Source organism: Etheostoma spectabile, unplaced genomic scaffold (genome assembly GCF_008692095.1).
Source record: "Etheostoma spectabile isolate EspeVRDwgs_2016 unplaced genomic scaffold, UIUC_Espe_1.0 scaffold297, whole genome shotgun sequence".
NCBI classification, from domain to species: Eukaryota; Metazoa; Chordata; class Actinopteri; order Perciformes; family Percidae; genus Etheostoma; species Etheostoma spectabile.
The window spans coordinates 47270-55563 of NW_022605580.1; the positions used below are offsets into that span (position 1 = coordinate 47270).

Here is an 8294-nt window from a genome sequence, read left to right on the forward strand (position 1 = left end):
GCCCCCTCCTGCCCTGGCCGGCCTCGGCCCCCGCCTTGCCTGCCGATCCCCCGCCCAGGCGCGCGCACCCCCACCCGCCGCCTCCCCGCCACCGCCGGCTTCTTCTCTCCCTTTTCCCCCCCCACCCCCTCCTACCCCGCCCTTCCCCCTGCCCCTTTCCCCCCCCCCACCCTTTCATAGCCTCCCCCCCCCCCCCGGGTGCAGGGGGGCCGGTGGGGGCGTTGTTCTGGCGCAGGGCAGCGGACCGTGAAGTAGATCCAAGGAGAGGTTGCGCTTAGACTAGACCGGAGTCTCCTGTAGGAAGATGCTGGTTCGGGGGGGGGCCTAGAATCCCCCTTTGAACTTTTTAGGGAGGAAGCCACAACCCCCCTGGTGCGAATCTGATGTCAAATGGGCTTAAGTCGGTAGAAAGAAAAGTTTTCTGGGACAGCTACATGGTTTCAGCAGGATTTCATTTTCATATGGCGGTAAATCAACAAAATACTTAATTTTAGGACACTTTCTAGATAGAGTAGGTTTAGAGCCTTACTTTTAAATTAGAGGAGACCAACATTTCCCATAAGGCTACGTAACATTGCGGCGTTTTGGGTTTACGTTCTTGGGACTTCTATTTCAAGCCCTGAGATATGAATAGACTAGGTGCTAGACCACGCTTTTCAATTAAGAGAGAACAACCAAACAATTTCCCCTTAAGGCTCGTTACCATTGCTGTGTTTGGGTTTTAACGTATTGGGACTCTATTGCACGTCTAAGATACTGAAATCGAGTCCCTGCATAGTGCAAAAGGCTTTGAAAGCCTAAAGAAGACGTAAACCCATGGAGTCCCGTTTTCACCTAGATGTCTTTTATTAAAAAATGTAGGATCAAACCCATTGATATGTTAAAACGGAATATCTATACAATATATGATATGTGTTTTTATATATATCTATATATTTACACATATATATTACAGTTTACTTACACACCCCTTCGATTATTAAGAGCGGACAAGAACCAAAATAAGCAGCAATGGGAAATCCATCACATGGGGATGTTGTGGGGGTGGTGGCTGGCACTTTATTGATGCAGAAGAACTCCTGTCGCTCATGGAGCCAATCTTCATGTCTTGCACCCCTCGCCTCACACTTTAATAAACATGGATGCAGCGTCTGTAATATAACCTTATCAAATCTGAATTTGGACAATCACTTCACCAAGGTTCGGAACCCCGGTGGTCTGACGGTGTGGAGCGAAGCCACGTGTCCCTACAAAGAGAGTATAGAGCAGGGGGGTTCACTGGGGCCAGATACATCCAGGACCGGACACGGAGAGTACTCACATGTTCTTCAGAGAAAAAGTCAGATTTATTGGACACCTGTATTATTACACGTCTCGAATGCTTCTAACTTCGCACCGCGACCCTGAGAAAGCTCCTTCAGCAGCATACTGATACACCCCCCACCCCCACCCACCCCCCCCCCCCCCCCCCCCCCCCCCCACCCCCCCCCCCACCCCCCCAAAATGCTCCCGTGTGGGTGATAAAGTAAAATCTAATCTAATCTAATTAATCTAATCTAATAAATACAGTTTGGGCTTCGTAAAAGCACCACAAAAGTTCATTAGCCACCAAGCAAACAAAGTGACAAAAATATAGTTCGAAGGGAAAAAAACATCAAAAAAGCATCAAAAATGTTAAAAAAAAAGCTCCAAAAGCATTGACCCAAAAAACCAAAAGTTTCGCAAAGGGAGTCCTAAAACGTATGGAAGGCACCCAAAACGGTCAAAAATACCCCAAAAAGGATGGGGGCCAAAAAAGTTCCACAATTTTTTTTTTAATTGTTTAATAGAGACGTTGGTCATTAGCAGAAACGTGTCGTATGACTTTGAACATTCAGGCCATATATCACAACCCCTCGCCTCCAAAGTATCTCTTTTCTCCAGTGTTATCTTGCATTCTAGCCAAAAACTGAGTTTATGGAGCCGTGTTTCGGCTGCAGAACGCGCGGGCCGCCGGTCGGGACGGGCGGAGGCTCACGGGGCACGCGCTCCATCGAGGAAAGGTCCTCCAAGGAGCCCAAACCTGCGGGTCAGCAACCGGGGAACGCTTCCGCACGGCTTACGCATGAAGGGCCACCGCTAAGCCAGAGCTCTGAAGGTATGGAAGTCAAACCGCGTGGGGGGGTGTGGGCCACGGACCACGGCCATCACCATGGCACCTGTGTGGGCTTGCTAATGTCATGATATGTCTTTTCCACCAAGGCTAACCAGGTTCTTTTGGTTCGGGTGCCAGTTTGGTTGCTGGTTTTCTACTCAAGTTCTCTAAGAACCAGCTGGATTCTTCCCCCAGCCTGAGGAGCAGCAGACTGCGGGGTTCCCTACCAGACCACGGTGGTTTGGTTTCCTCCTCAGACCACGGGGGTTTCTGGTTTCCTCCACAGACACGGGTCTGGTTGTCCTCCCCAGACACGGTGGTTCTGGTTTCCCATCCAGGTTAAAGCAACACTAACAGACTCTATGGTTACACAGCGACGGGCCGAAAGTTTTTTTTCGAACGTCATGATAACCCAGCCCACCAGCACAAGACGTAAACCGGGTCTTACTCTCTAGACCAGCGCTAGTTGGTGCGGTCTGGATGTTAATTTTATCTTCGGGTCTTCCCTAAAGAGCCAGGTGTAGACCCCCCCAACTTGACACAAGCAAGGATGTTGTGTCGTTCCTCGCGAACGGACAAGAAAAGACGAAGTCAAAATCGGCCAAAATGGACGCCGACGGCACGGGACACAGCGAACAGACTCGAGTCTGTGGGGTGGGGGGTCTGGGGGTGTCAGTGCCTTGAGACTGGCGGTCGAATCAGGCTCCTTCCATCGAAGTATAGAATATTCGACTTTTCAGGGTCACCCCTCATTCTTGTAAATACTTGTTTCATTTTGCCAGATTCTGGAGCCCTGGGAGAACCAGCCTTAGAGGAACGGGGCTTCCCTGCAGACATCCTCCTGGAGGAGATGATCCCCACACTGAAGCTGGTCATCAGGGCAGTCAGGTCAGGCGCTTTAAATCCACATTTCATTAAGATCTGTCTTGTGACTTTCCCAATTTACATGTGACTTCCTACTTTTTCGTGATGATCATGTGTAGGGCTGGGCGGGGGCGTGGCACAAAATACGGGGCGGGTAGAAGGAATTGTCTAGGGCCCATCCCCGCATCCTCAGTGTTCATTGTAGCATAAATTTGGGGCCTCCTCATCAATGAGGGCCCTGGGTATCTCACCGCCCCCCCCCCCAGTCTGACGCCCCCTGGGGCGGGTATCTTTTAGGAATGGGCAAATTGCCTCATTAGTATCGAAAAAGCCTTGTCATTCCGTATGGTGGATGGATGGAGGGATGGAGGATGGTGGATGGATGAGGGCTAGATAGATAGATGATAGATAGATAGATAGAAAGATAGATAGATAGATCTAGTGTTGGGAGAGAGATAGGAAGATAGATAGATAGATAGATAGATAGTAGATAGATAGATGTAGATAGATCGAAATAGATAGACTACTGCAGAACGAATAGATAGATAGTCCCAAAAAGATGGGACAATTATGTTACAGCAGCCCCAATATCCGTCACACAGCACAGAAGATAAGATAACGAAAATACTTAGTATACAATATACAGTGGGGTTCGAAAGTTTTGGCCCCCCAGGTTAAAACACGTGATTTAATGTTGCATAAATAAGCCAAAGAAAAGATGGAAAAATCTCCAAAAGGCATTAAAAATGACGTTAGACATTCGTATAATATGTCACAAAAAGTTAGATTGACTTACTCATCTACACTTTCAAAATAACAGACAGGCAAACAAAAAATGGCGTCTGCAAAAACGTTTGGGCCCCCCATGCAGAGTTAATACCTGTGCTGCCCCCCCCCCCCCCCCCCAATTTGTTTTAAAAATGTAATGGAGGAGGGGAGGGGAAAACGGTCCTGTGATGTGAGGGGATAAGCTAGAGGGTACGGGGCTTATAGGAACCTGGGGCTTTAATTGGGATTAGTTATTGTAAAAAAGGAAGTAGAGAACCAGAACGCAATCAGAAAACTTCTTACAGCAGCTAAAAATCTTGTTTTCAGCGATCCTCTTGTTATCTTTCTGCTGCAGGAGATGTTAGAGTACGTTGCAGTTTTAAAATACTCCAGGGACCACAGTAAGACTGGTGATCTGGATGTTTGCTGCAGCCTCAGAGTGAGCATGGGACAACCAGCGAGTCTAAGCAGGAGAACATCATAGGCCACCCAGCTGACTAATGCAGGAACTCAACTAGTGTGAGGGCCTGTTGAGAGTGATTAACCCTGTGAAACGCTGCTTCCTTCCACCCCATTATTTTGGGTTGAATGCGTCTGAATGGGATGATCCAACCCGTATGGTTTCAGGTTCAGGGCCCAAGACTGGTCTGTCCAACAATTTGAAGGCGCGTTGCACAGGGAGGACTTGGGAAAGAGGTTAGGTTGGAAAGTCGGCTCACAGTGGGGTTCTGTGGGACAGGGGCATCTCCGTGTAGACCTCCCGTCCAACACGATCCAACAATCTGTTCCAAAAAACGTCGCTGCAAAGAGGCGTAAATGCGCGTCACTGCCCAATATGTGAAGAGACCCAATTGAGCTCGCGCATGCGTCCCTTTGTGACAAGTAGCAGACAAGTGGATAACGAGAGACTTCTGTATGTCAGAAAAGTGGATCAAGGCACCGTTGCTCGTATGGTGCTTAACCCAAAACAATTGTGATTGGTTTAAAGAACATGCAATGAAACAGAGCACGTTGTGCTCCATCCCGGGGAAGTGCATGGACTAGACAAAAACTACGCGAGGACAAATGTCCAACTGACCAGAACATAAACATAACCCATGTTGCCTGGGAACGTATTGGGAGGAAGACACAGACTAATATAAACCCTAACCCTAAACTTACCCTAACCCTATATATTAAAGGTAGTGCATTATGGGACACACTCCCAAAGCGTCCCACTTTGGCCCCTTAAGAGCCAGGTAAAGCTAACCAAACATGTAATAACAGCTAATTGTGTTTCCATTTAAGTTTACCAATGAATTGTCCTGTGCAGCATGAATATTAGCTCCTGGGGCTACAAATCTGGGAACATTACGTGTTCGGTTTGTGCTTGCTCGTCAATGTGCATTGTCCTGAGTAATAAATTAATAAATAAAGAAATGGACGCATGGCGATTGACTATGGCATCAATTCGAAATATGTGAAAAATTGAAATGGTTATCACAAAGACGATGCCGTAGTTCCCCAGGTTTGATCAAATGGATTCTGTCGCCTTCATTCTAGAAAACTTTGCTTTGTCTCACAGGATCATGCAATTCCTCCTGGAACAAGAAGCGGGTTTAAGGCAACTTGAGGCATTACGATGTCAAAGACGTGATCGAGCAGTACTCTGCCGGACACCTGGACATGCTCTGTAGAATCAAATACCTCCAGACCAGGTCAGGAACTACCCCACAGATGTCTGTAGTCTGTCGGATTGACGCAAATGTCTTCTTCTTTTTCTGAGCTCATCCTGTTTCTCTTCCTTTAAGGATCGACATGATTCTGGCCCCTGGACCCCCCCTCACCCCCAAACAGAAGAAAACGCAGAAAACGCCTTTTACCTACCCGCCCAGTCAGTCGCCCAGGTACCGCTACTCTGCTCACAGAGAAAACATAATGAATGGACAATGTTGTAAGATTGTATTGCAATTTTAGACTGAAAAAGTCAGATCTCAACGAGTAATTTTGGTATTTTTCCACCTGGACTTTTTTGTCCCATTTCTGGTGTTTGAGTGACTAATGAAATCAAAAATTCTTGAAATTGGTTTTCGTTTTCAGTTAATTATTATTGTTATTTTTTTCACACAAAAAGGACCGGCGAAAAGTCAACATTAAAAAATATTTTAAAACTTTGGAAAAAAAAACATTGAAAAAGCATCCACAACATGAGGGAAAGGACAAAAATGTTAGAAAAGAGAGAAGAAAAAGTCAGAAAAAGAGAGAAAAAGTCAGAAAAAGATGAGAAAAAATGTCAGAAAAAGCTAAACAAAAATTGTCAAAAAAAGTAAACAAAAGTCAGAAAAAAGTAACCAAAAGGTCAGAAAAAGTGACAAAAAGGTCAGAAAAAAGTAACAAAAATGTCAGAAAAAGCAGAGAAAAATGGTCAGAAAAAATTGACCAAAATGTCAGAAAAAGTAAAAAAACTGTCAGAAAAAGTGGCAAAAATGTCAGAAAGTGACCAAAATGTCAGAAAAAGTAAACAAAATGTAAGAAAAGTAACAAAAATGTCAGAAAAAAGTAACAAAAAGTCAAGAAAAAAGTAACAAAAATGTCAGAAAAATTGACACAAAAGTAAGAAAACGTGACAAAAGGTCGAAAAAGTAACAAAAAATGGCAGAAAAAGTAACAAAAAAGTCAGAAAAAGTGACAAAAAGGGTCAGAAAAAGTAACAAAAATGTCAGAAATAGTGACCAAAATGTCAGAAAAAGAACAAAAATGGCAGGAAAAAGTAACAAAAATGCAGAAAAAGTAACAAAAAATGTCAAGAAAAATTGGGACCAAAATGTCAGAAAACGTGACAAAAAGGTTCAGAAAAAGTAACAAAAATGTCAGAAAAAGTGACAAAAATGTCAGAAAACAGTAAACAAAAATGTCAGAAAAAGTGACAAAAAGGTTCAGAAAAAAGTAACAAAAAATGTCAGAAAAATTGACCAAATGTCCCAGCAAACGTAAACCAAAAAATGTCAGAAAAAATTGACCAAAATGTCAGAAAAAGTAACCAAAAATGTCAGAAAAAAAGGAATAAACAACAAATGTCAGAAAAAGTGACAAAATGTCAGAAAAAAAGTAACACAAAATGTCAGAAAAAGTAACAAAATGTCAGGAAAAAGTGACAAAAAGGTCAGAAAAGTAACAAAAATGTTTCAGAAAAATGGACCCAAAATGTCAGAAAAAAAAATGACCAAACATGGAGAAAAAAGGGACCAAAATGTCAGAAAAAGAAACAAAAGTCAGAAAAAGTAACAAAAATGTCAGAAAAAGTGACAAAAAGGTCAAGAAAAAGTAACAAAAATGTAGAAAAATTGACCCAAAATGTCACAGAAAAAGTAACAAAACTGTAAGAAAAAGTAACACAAATGTCAGAAAAAGTGGCCAAATGTCAGGAAAAAAGTAACAAAAATGTCAGAAAAAGTAACAGAAATGTCAGAGAAAAAGTGACCAAAAAGGTCAGAAAAAAGTAAACAAAAATGTTCAGAAAAATTGACCAAAAATGTCGAAAAATTGACCAATGTCAGAAAAAGTGACCAAACTGTCCAGAAAAAGTAACCAAAAGGTCAGCAAAAGTAACCAAAAGGTCAGAAAAAGTAAACACGATGTTGAAAAAAGTGACCAAACTGTTGTGTTTTTGTTGGTGACGGGAAAGAACAACACACGGGTAAAGAGTTGACAACTAATGATTAATCGATAATGGTGCAGGCCATACATACTTATACATGGACAGTTTCAACAGACTGATGTCTACTCACGGTCAAATTTTTGGGAACATTTTCAAGTTTTCTGTAATAAGTAAAAAAAAAAAAATGTTGCTAACTAAACTTTCCCAAAAAATAACATGGACGGTTCCAAATGCTTACCGAATGAAGTTCATGGTCTACGTAATCATCTGTCCTGACTATTTGTCCAACAGTTAATATTTATGCTTATTTCACCCAAATCATTCATGTAAATGGGTTCTGGCCATAAAATTCCCCAAAAATAAGTTCAAACTAGTGGAAAAAAGTATAAAGGGCTAAGAAGATGTAACCTAGCAAATGAGTGATAATTCCATGGCTACATGTTTTTAACCAAAAATTAGCAAAACACGGAAAAAGGAAAACAGGTCCAGGAAATTTTTATTTCTCAAGCGTGCGTACTAAAGCGGGTGAAATCTGTGATTTATGCTCCCCCGAAGAAAGGTCTTGAGTCATGTCACTCAGTGTCCCTGTGGTGCAGGAGGAGACCTACCTAGCCAAGCTGACTCGATGCCCGACACCGAAGCACCAAAGCATGATGGGTTAGATTTGTACCGGGGGAGAGACGGTTGAGGATCAGAACTGCCAAAAACCATCAAATAATCAACGTTTCAGTGATTTGACTCCGATCAAAATAGACACACGAGGCTGTTTGTAGCAAACGGTGTCAAATGCGGATCCAAATCTGCAGCATTGGGTGCACCAGGTGCTGCTTCAAATCTTTACTTGTTAAGACGAAGACCGGCAGTAGAACTTGGTCACACAGCATGTATTTA

At 43.3% G+C, this 8294-nt stretch overlaps 1 long non-coding RNA gene across 1 annotated transcript; it reads left to right on the forward strand.

The window, feature by feature from the left end:
• The first annotated feature begins 2925 nt into the window (after positions 1-2925).
• On the forward strand, positions 2926-8094 carry LOC116686032 (uncharacterized). Its single transcript, XR_004331132.1, has 4 exons — positions 2926-3022; positions 5331-5463; positions 5557-5652; positions 8000-8094. It is a non-coding gene; the product is annotated as an uncharacterized LOC116686032 (long non-coding RNA).
• The last annotated feature ends 200 nt before the right edge of the window (positions 8095-8294 follow it).